The sequence below is a fragment of the Prunus avium genome, chromosome 3 (assembly GCF_965620075.1).
Source record: "Prunus avium chromosome 3, drPruAviu1.hap1.1, whole genome shotgun sequence".
Classification (NCBI taxonomy): Eukaryota; Viridiplantae; Streptophyta; class Magnoliopsida; order Rosales; family Rosaceae; genus Prunus; species Prunus avium.
In genome coordinates, this window is record NC_142286.1 from 25633125 (window position 1) to 25644046 (window position 10922).

Here is a 10922-nt window from a genome sequence, read left to right on the forward strand (position 1 = left end):
AAACGAAGAATTAAAAGATACAAAAAAACAAAAAGAAGCTAGCTACTGATCCAGTCTAGTACTGAATAATAAACGTACTCTAAATCAAGTGAACCTAATCAGAGAAAGAGGATTCTCCAGATGTTTAATACAAAAGCTCTCAGTGCCAGTGTTCCTCATTATAATTTATTTACCGGCAATAGAGATTAGAGGTTGAGAAAATTTATGTTATGATACACATCTTCTGCAGCTGGTGTGAATAAAAACGTGAGGAGGTACGGAGGTTACTGGTTTGAACTTTCCCAAAGGGCCAAAGGGGCATTCTTATTAATTTTCCACATAACAGTTGCTGATTTTAGATTGAATGCAGAAAAGACATCAGATCATGCCGATGAATCCGAAGTGCAAATTGTCTCCTGGCTACTGGTGGCTTCTATTGAATTCTCATTAAGGCGCTGGATTTGAACAACCTCTGAAACTGTGGGATTGGAGGAATACCAACATCTGAAACTCCCTGAAGAATTTGAACAACCTCCCTCATTTTTGGCTTATCCTTCTCATCATCTTGAATGCACCAACAAGCGACTTTGCATGCCCGGGTGAGTTCATCCTTGTCTGCTTGCCCTTCCAATCTGTAATCTAACAAGGTAACAACATCTTCTCCCTTGGTTACTATATTTGCAACCTGGATTGGAAAGAAACTCTCTAATCCCTCATCTAACCCTTGTCTATTTCTTCTTCCTGATATAATCTCAATCAGCAACATGCCATAGCTAAAGACATCAGCTTTGGGTGTGATGGCTTCACCTGAAAACCATTCTGGTGCTAGATAGCCTACAGTTCCTCTCATGGTTGTTAGAACCCGGTTATTTTGTCTGCATATTGTTGACGTGAGTCTCCTAATTAATACAGGAGATTTATTTCCTTGATTAATTAAGGGATTTACTTTCCTATTCTATTTAGTTGACGAATCTTTGTATAATTAGGAGATACTTTCCTAATTCTTTACTGTATCTCATTCCTTGTAAAGCACTCTATAAACTCATATATATACCTCCTTATGGAGAAAAATAAAGTTAACCTAATACATTCAAACCCATATTCATATTTTAGCATGGTATCAGAGCAATCGATCCTCAGTTATCTCTAAATCTTCATATCAAAGTTCTTCGAACACAAACCCTAAATCCTCTTATCAAATTTCTTCAAACACAAAACCCTAAATCAAATTCCTCATATTTACAGATTCAGATTCAGATCTTCATACCCAAATCCTCATATCCTCTTATCACAAAACCCTAAACACATCAGTTTTCTCTTATTCTTAAATCCTTCCGCTGCCATGGATATCGTTTCCGCAACCACTGACTCCACTTCCTCAACCTCCCAAGTTGTTACTATTCAGGGTGACAACGCTCCGTTTCCTACCAGCATCATCTTGACCGAGACCAATTATGCCTTATGGTCTCAGGTCATGGAGTTGCGTATTGCTGGCCGCGAAAAATTGGGGTACCTCACCGGCGACACTCTGCAACCCTCTAAGCTCTCCTCCAGTTACAGCAAATGGTGTACGGAGAACTTTCGGGTCGAGGGGTGGCTCATCGACTCCATGTCTCCAGACTTGATGGGTCGGTTCATCCGTCTCAGTACCGCCAAAGAAATCTGGGATGCCGTGAAGAAAACCTACTTTGATGGTGGGGATGAAACTTTCTTTTTTGATCTCAACAAACGGGCGTTCACCATTAAACAGAATGGTGCTCCTGTCCACAAATATAACAGCTAGCTGCAGACCATCTTTCAGGAGATTGATCATCGCACTTTGAATCGCATGCACTGCGACGCCGACGTGACTGCGCGCCAGACTAAACTGGATCGTCTTCGTGTTCACCTTTTTCTTGCCGGGCTCGATCCTCAGTTTGATCAAGTCCGGGGGGAAATCCTACGCAAAGTTCCCAAATTAGACCTTGACCAAACCTTTGCATATCTACGTCGCGAAGCTCAACAACGACTGACCATGGCCAGTACTCCAGACATTGCAGTCCTGGCCAACCAACGTCTGCAGGGCCCTCCGCTCTCTATCGGTGGCGCTTCGTAGACTCAGGGCACAAGCTCTCGTCCGGAGCAGAAATGCACTCATTGTGGTGGACGCAAACATACCCGTGCTAGCCGTTACAAACTGATTAGGTACCCGGATTGGTGGGACCACTCCAAAGCTCCTCGCAAGAATAGGAGCAAATCATTCCGCACATCGTCCGTCGCGGATCCTATAAGTCATGCTGCTCCAACTGCACCGGCTCCTGCCTCTGCCTCTGTAGCCACAACAGGTACCCAAGGTTATGTTTTGCATAGTTCCTCAAAGAAACACTCATGGGTCATTGACTCCGAAGCCACTGATCACATGACCTTTGATCCGGGATAAATTACCTCTCATACACCGCCTTCTCAATCAGTGGTGTCTAATGTCAATGGTACCCCCTCTCCAGTAATTGGGGAGGGTTCCCTCTCTCTCTCTGACTCCCTCACTTTGGATTCTGTGTTGATTGTTCCTTCCTTACATCATAATCTCTTGTCTATTGCCCAAATTACTACGGCTTTGAATTGCACTGTAACCTTTTGGCCTACTCATTGTGTTTTTCAGGACATTCTCAGCAGCAAGACGATTGGTTGTGGTACTAAGAGGGGCAAACTCTATTATTTGGACCTGGCACCTAATAGTGAAGCCCGTCTCAGTCAAGCTTACAAAATTGGGGGTACGAGTGTTGAGAAGCAAACTTCCGAAGTATGGTTATGGCATCGCCGTCTTGGACATGCTTCATTTGGATATTTACAGAAGCTATTTCTTTCCTTATTTTCCAATTTAGATAATTCTGGTTTTAAGTGTGACATTTATGAACTGGCCAAGAGCTATCGTGTTCCTTTTCCCTTAAGTTCAAATAAAAGTTTGATTCCTTTTTCCCTTGTTCATTCTGATGTTTGGGCCCCTGCTAAAATTACCACTCCCGGGGGAGCTAGATGGTTTGTCACGTTTATTGATAATTCCACACGCATGACCTGGGTTTCCCTTCTCAAAACAAAAGGGGAAGTCAGTTCCAAATTTCAACAGTTCTATCACATGGTGGAGACACAATTTCATACCCAAATTCAGGTTCTTCGGTTTGACAATGGCGGAGAATTTCTCAACCACGATCTTAATGAGTTCTTCCAGGATCACGGCATCATACATCAACACTCATGCCCTTACACTCCTCAACAGAATGGTGTGTCAGAATGAAAGAATAGACACTTATTGGAAGTAGTTTGTGCCTCACTCTTTGGTGCAAATATGCCTCGGTCCTTTTGGGGAGAGGCCGTCCTCTCTGCAGCATATCTTATCAATCGGATTCCCTCTAGTATCCTCCAGTTCAAAACCCCACTTCAAACACTACACCACCATATCCAAATAACTCCAACCCAAAACCTGGAACCCCGCATTTTTGGTTCTGTGGTCTTTGTCTACTTACATGATTACCAACGCAGCAAATTGGATCCCCGAGCCGACAAGTGTGTCTTCATTGGTTATGCACCTCATCAGAAAGGTTACCGATGTTATCCATTGAAAGATATAAAGCTAGATTGGTGGCGAAGGGATACACACAGAGATATGGGATAGACTACCAAGAGACCTTGCCCTAATAGCCAAGATCAAAATTATCAGAGTCCTTATGTCTCTAGCAGCAAATCTCGATTGGCCATTACATTAGTTTGTTGTAAAGAATGCATTCTTACATGGAGACCTGGAAGAAGAAGTATTTATGGACTTGCCACCAGGATGTAACTTCGCTCGTGACAAGGAGAATCAAGTTTGCAAGCTCAAAAAATCATTATATGGGTTAAAGTAGTCTCCCAGGGCATGGTTTGGTAGATTCACTAAATCCATGAAGAATTTTGGATATACACAGAGTAATTTGGATCACACTTTGTTCTTGAAGTGTGATGGAAAGAAGCTTACTGCACTGATCGTTTATGTGGATGACATAGTTGTGAAACGACACAGGAGAACAACTGAAACTGCAGAAGTATTTGTCTCAGGAATTTGAGATGAAGGATTTAGGTGATCTGAAGTACTTTCTCGGAATTGAAGTAGCAAGGTCCGCAAATGGTATATTTCTATCACAAAGGAAGTATGTATTGGATCTGCTCGCTGAAACAGGATTGCTTGGATGTAAGCCTGTTGACACACCTATCAAGATGAATCACAAGTTGTGTGAAGACATGGATCAAGAACCAACCAATAAGGAACAGTACCAACGCCTTGTTGGAAGGTTAATATATTTATCCCACACAAGACCGGATATTGCATATGCTGTGAGTGTGGTTAGTCAGTTTATGCATTCACCCAATGTGTCTCATAGGAATGCAGTTAATCGAATCTTAAGGTACTTAAAATTAGCCTCTGGAAAAGGATTAATGTTCTAAAAAAATAGAGATCTTGAAGTTGTGGGATATACAGATGCTGATTGGGCTGACTCCATTACTGATAGATGCTCTACTTCAGGTTACTTTACCTTCGTGGGAGGTAATCTAGTCACTTGGCGGAGTAAAAAACAAAATGTGGTTTCTCGATCTAGTGCAGAAGCAGAGTATCAAGGAATGGCCCATGGAGTTTGTGAATTGCTATGGATTAGAAAACTATTGACAGAATTGGGTTTCAAGCCAAGAAAGCCAATGGAGTTACATTGTGATAACAAGTTAGCCATTGACATTGCACATAATCCAGTCCAGCATGATCGCACCAAACATGTTGAAGTGGACAGACATTTTATCAAAGAGGAAATTGAGAAGAAGATCATCCGCCTACCATTCATAAAATCAGAAGATCAACTTGCCGATATGTTAACAAAAGCTGTTTGTAGCAGAGTGTTTCATAACTCACTTACCAAGTTGGGTATTGGTGACGTATATGCACCAACTTGAGGAGGAGTGTTGACATGAGTCTCCTAATTAATTAAGGAGATTTATTTATTTGATTAATTAAGGGATTTACTTTCCCATTCTATTTAGTTGACGAATCTTTGTATAATTAGGAGATACTTTCCTAATTCTTGACTGTATCTCATTCCTTGTAAAGCACTCTGTAAACTCATATATATACCTCCTTATGGAGAAGAATAAAGTTAACCTAATATATTCAAACCCATATTCATATTTTAGCACCTATGAGTTTTGCAAGACCAAAATCTCCCAGTTTGGGCTGTATTCTGCATCCAACAAAATGTTCTCAGGCTTAATGTCACAGTGTATGATACGCTCTCTACAATCCTCATGGAGATAAGCCAATCCTCTGGAAATGCCGATTGCAATATGATATCTGGCCTTCCAATCTAGGATTATCGGATTCTTTTGAAACAGGAGAGATTGAAGAGAACCATTCGGCAAGTAATCATAGACTAAAATTCTTTTCGAAGCTTCTGCACAAAATCCCCAGAGACGAACAAGGTTAATGTGTTGGATTGAACCAATAGTTCTCACTTCATTGCGGAATTGCTTCTCTCCCTGGTTCAGACTTTTAAGTTCCTTCACTGCTATGGCAATTGAATCAGGCAATACCCCCTTGAAGACAGAACCAAAAGCTCCTTCCCCAAGATTTTCTGAGAAGTTCTTTGTTGCTCTTCTTAAATCTCTATACTTGAACAACACTAAAGAATCATCAACTGTCTCCAATGCTCCTGCTGACTGTCTCCTTCTGACTAATATCATGACAATTGTCAAGATAAAGGTGAAACCTAAAAGTACTCCAATTACCATCAAAGTAGTCTTCCTATTTATCTTAATGGTAGACCCTATCTTTTGATACTCATTGTCAGATGCTGCAATTCAGAGATGCCAATCTTTTCCTACTGTACCTTCAGAAGGTAGTAGCTTTACATTGAGCATATCTCCTTTCCAAATCAGGCACTGATTATCATAAGCAAAAGCAGTGCACGAACAATTTCTTAAACACACTAATCTACATTTTTCAATGTTCTCAACTGTCAAAGACTCAGAATTCACAGGATGGAGAACATCATGCATCACCAGAAATGTGGAATTTCGGACATCATTGCACTGTAAAGGAGTTTTCCTCAGACAGCCATTTGAGTGATCTTTTAATTTCCAAACTTTTGGGACTTTGGGTTCAAATCCAGGCAAGCAACGACAAAGAGAAGCATTCTGCTGGCTGCTGATACTAAAAGCATCACAGGTAGCATAAGCATCGCATTGCTCAATTGGTCGCATCCAGATTAGAGTCCATTCTGTGAAGCCCTTCCCCCAGACATAAAACTTGATTTGACCAGTAATTTCTAGCATGAATCTAATAAAGGTATCGTTATATGCTGAAGCATAAGTGAAATAACTTCCTTTTTCATTTGAAGAAAAAGTGAAACTTGCAATATAATCATTTGCTGCTGTTTCCGGAACAAGGCTAAAGATTTTCCCTGTCCAATATCCACTGGTCCAATAAGTTTTAGAACCGTTCCAAAATAACCAAAAACTTGTTCCATTTTGTTCTAGCTCAAAAGAAAAGAGGCCAGGTGCTGGATTTTGTGGGTTTCTCCATGGAGTAAGACTCAGTTTTTCTTTCGTAAGCTTATTATGTCCAAGCTTCCCTCCTGGAAGCCAGGTATCAGTTGGGTGATCAAAACTCTGCCATATAACAACAGATGAATTAAATGCATCTGTTATGACAAAGTTCCCATTGTCCAGTAGCATTGCTACGGTGGAATGAGAAATCGTTGACATAGAATGAGTTGACCAAATTGCAGTTTTGGATTGGACCAGTAGGGTTAAGTTTCCATTTTGGAAGAGTTGCAATGTTGAAGACGATGTATCAGAAACAGGTTGGTTTCTGTTTGCCACCCAAACTACTGTTTGAGGGGGTAGTTTTTTTGTACCATATCCCAACATAATAGTTTTGAGAGTTACCTGGTGTGAAGAAACCCAGCTCAAAAATGCCACTTGGAGAGGTAATTGTCTGGTTCCCAGAAAGAGATTGGCCTTGGGAGATAACATGAGACGCCATGGAGATACAAGCATCGAAGGTTAAACATAACAGAAGCAGAACAGGCTTATAAATAAAGTTGTTCCTGCAAGTGAATTTCATCTCCTTACAAACTTGCAAAAAAGAGCTGTTTTGCTATAAGCACAGGCCAAGCTTGGCCTTCCTTGTTCTACTTTTGTTAGTTTCACTTGACAGCTTAGCTAGACATGCTGTATCAGGATATCGTATGTTTGACCTTGGAAGTCAACCGATCACCAGATCCTCAAAAGCACCAATGTGTTTGTCAAGTTGGCTGGTGAAACAAAAAAGCCATTGACTTTTATCAATAATTCATTCTATTAGCGTTGGACTAAATTATCAAACAACCAAAACCTTAAAAGAAAAGTAATCTCAGAAAGCTAAAAGTCAATAAACTGAAAATTCTACACTTCAGTACCATTTCTAACGAAATAGACAGTTGAATTGAAATTTCAAGACTTCATATTTCAGAGGAAGAATGGGGATGTATTTAACTTTAAGCATCACTTTTGAGTATCTTCCCCTTGACCCCAACCATCTGTTTAAAAGAGTCCTAAGAGCTAATTGGGGTAGGCTCCCACAAATCAAAACAAATTAGTTCAAGCAATTCATCAGACTTAAACAAAGAGTTAAGTTGTTGCTTCCTCTGTTTTTAACTCTTATTAGCATTAACAGTCTCTGGTTTTCCAGGTTACAAAGTCGTTGAAAAATCTTATGCTCTTAAGACCCTTAAGATAAAATTATAGGCCCATCATCCCTTGGTAAATCAGGGCTTCATTAGCTTAATACATCTCTCAATCAGAACCCAATAACTTGTAAAATTGATTCATAAAGGGTAAAGATTCAGGCAATTTGGGGTCCATAATGGTGATTTTCCAGCCCAATGATAATTACTTGATTAGCTTCAAATTCATTAACTAGGTTTAGAGTACTTCTGTTTATTTGTGGTTGCTTAAAAATAAATGTAATTATCAGAGCATTGTGTTTATTTGTATTTAACCAATTTCTGCAAAAACCAGTTTGAAAATTCAACATTAAACAAAAAGGAGAAATAATAGAAACTGGAAAAATAAATTTAAATTTCTAAATAAATGGGGGGCCGAGTGGCAGTGGGAGTTGAAGAATCAGAAAGAACGTAGCGAAGAGAATTTGTTTGATCACGTGAAATCAAATGATCATCACCCTTACACATCTCTTTCATCATTTTCATCAATCAAAATTCAGAGAGAAGAATAATAGAAAGCCATCAGGGAAAATTAAAAGCAAAGAAGACGAAAGAGAGAAATCTCTGAAATTTCAAGAGTTGGAGACCGGGGGCTGAGAAGAAGCAGAGTATCAAGCTTTTATTTTATAGCAAAATGTTGAAACCCTAGAAATTACACTGTGGTCGCAAGGTTATTGTCATTGAGAAGATTTATGCGCTGGTTGAACTTACTTTTGTACCAGTTTAGGCTGAGTTTGAGTTTTTTTTTTTTTTTTTTTTTTTTTGGGTCTAAATGCTAGAAGATATTATTTTTTGGTCAGGAAACGCAGGAAGATTTTATCAAGGGAAAATGATCAAAAAGTCCCTAAAATATAAAATAAAAAAATTACATGTCACGGGAATAGCGTTGTTCTTTTATCTCCAATCAATCACGTTCCGTCATGCGAGTTAAGGATTCCGCATGGCAAAACGTCATTGGATTGAGATAGCAAAACATCGTTATCCCATGATATGCAAGTTCTTCTCATAAAATACAAACTACTTAAATATGTCCCGCATACTTTCGGAAAGACTAAAATGGGCACACATACCAAATGAAAAGACTTGTAGGTCTTGTTTGTTAGTGGGCTATTTCATTCCACCGATGACGAGGCAATTTTGGAACAATTTTTTGTATTTCCTTGTTTTTTAATGTGTGTGTGAAATATTGTTGTTTGTAATTTCTTATTCATTTGTGCACATGTGCTGTGTAAGTTGTGGGAAACAAATATTTCGGCAACCATTCGTGAGGCCCGACGTGGATAAAGAGAATATCTTTTAGATCAATAATTATCTCCATTTAATTGGATAATTATTTAGATCAAAAATAGAGATATCATCCTCAATTAGGGATTTGATTCTCAAAAAAATCCCTAATTAACCCAATCTCTCCATTTGAGGGAAAGAATTATTTTTTGAAAAACCCTAGAAAGCAAGAGCACCTATGTTGCATGGACATGGACACGGACACAGGAACACGAAAACCTCAAAAAACTAGGACATGGACACGGTTAGGACACGAGAATTAAAATAGTAATAAATCCTAATAAAATTATAATATACTTATATTAAAAAAAAAAATTTATGCTCGATACTTCAATGTCATAATACAATAAACAAAACAAAGTACTAGTTTAGGCTGCGTTTGAGTTTTTTTTTTTTTTTTTTTTTTTTTTTCTTTTTGGGTCTAAACGCTAGAAGATATTATTTTTTTGGAAAAACTACATAAAACCTCCCAAAGTATATGGTCATTTTCAAGTTCATACTCACCTTTATAGACATTTACAAATACATACTCAAACTTTCGGGAAACTTATAAATTGCCCCCATCGTCAGTCAAATCGTTAGTAAGACTGTTAAATGCTGATGTGGCAAATGTAGGTTCCATTTTTTAATGAAGTGGACTTACAGGTGGGCAAATAAATAATAAAAAATTATTATCATAACTAATTTAAGAAGTATAGAAAGAAGCGGGGAGTCTTCTGTAGATGTTTTATTGAATTTGTAGTTCTCTCTGTGTATCGGATTAATTAACAAGGCAAGAATGGGAGCATTTGTGTGCGTTGTTGATCTTTCATTCTTTTTTACTTCTCTCTCTCTCTCTCTCTCTCTCTCTCTCTCTCTCTCTGTTTTTCAAATTTGGGTTCATATTATTTATTACTACTACTGGTAAATAATCAATCTGTAATTACTATTATTTATCAATCTTGGGGAGAGACAATGAGTTCTTGGGAAATCGATATTCATGTTTAAACCACAAGCACCTTTAAACATGCCTAACTCAAATCGATTGATGGCACATCTAAGATCATTTTTACTGAACATATGAACCTACACAAGCATTTCTTTTATTACTTTTTTTAATAATGGCATTATACATGTTGCTTGTAACTCCTCGTGAATATGGGCCAGATATCTTACATATTTTTAGAATTTTTAGCATTGTGATCCAATCTTCAGTAGGTAGTTTTTACTAGCTATTTTGGTTTGAGTTTTATGATTATCTTTTGAGTTTTAGGTTTCAGTCTTGGTCTTATTTGTGCAGGTTTTCACTTTATAATTTCTGTTTAGATGCATTTGCAGACAAGGTGAGGATTCTATACATTAGTTTTATACTTAGTTGCTGATGTGGTTTAAATTTTTGAGAGCTGCATTGTACTCTGCAGTCAAACACTCAAAAGCATTTCTTTTGTTTCCTTCTTCTATGAGTTGCGAATGTCTGGCATCAGCTCTGTATTACTGGTATCTTTCCCCTTAAACTTAATGAAGCCAGTGTAAGATGGTAACACATCTTTGACTCATTAAAGTGATCTTCTAATCACTGAGGGATTGCTAGGACTCCAAGTTAATTAAGAACTCAAAGACTTACTCGACCAGCAGTGTTAAACAGAAATCTAAAGCTTTTGGGATTCCTAACTCTATTAGGATTGAGACTCCAACATCTACTGCATGAAGGACATCTCCTAGAGTTCCTTGATGGGCAAAACTCTAAGAGATATATGCATATAAATAGAGAGCTCCCTCCAGAACCAACAACACACGCTTTAGCTATCAGATATTCACCCCATCAGAATAAGCATATAGTGTTGGTTTCTTGGAGAAGATCTTTCTAGTTCTTACGACTTTTCTGGACAATGGCAGCTGAGAATCAAGGTTAGTATATTT

General features: G+C 38.5%; 1 non-coding gene and 1 pseudogene across 1 annotated transcript; both read right to left on the reverse strand.

Annotated features, from left to right (window-relative positions):
* Positions 1-412: 412 nt before the first annotated feature.
* Positions 413-7099, reverse strand: LOC110754631 (G-type lectin S-receptor-like serine/threonine-protein kinase At2g19130; annotated as a pseudogene).
* A 1033-nt stretch (positions 7100-8132) lies between these two features.
* LOC148295802 (small nucleolar RNA R32/R81/Z41) lies at positions 8133-8227 on the reverse strand. Its single transcript, XR_015834940.1, has one exon. It is a non-coding gene; the product is annotated as a small nucleolar RNA R32/R81/Z41 (small nucleolar RNA).
* Positions 8228-10922: the final 2695 nt, after the last annotated feature.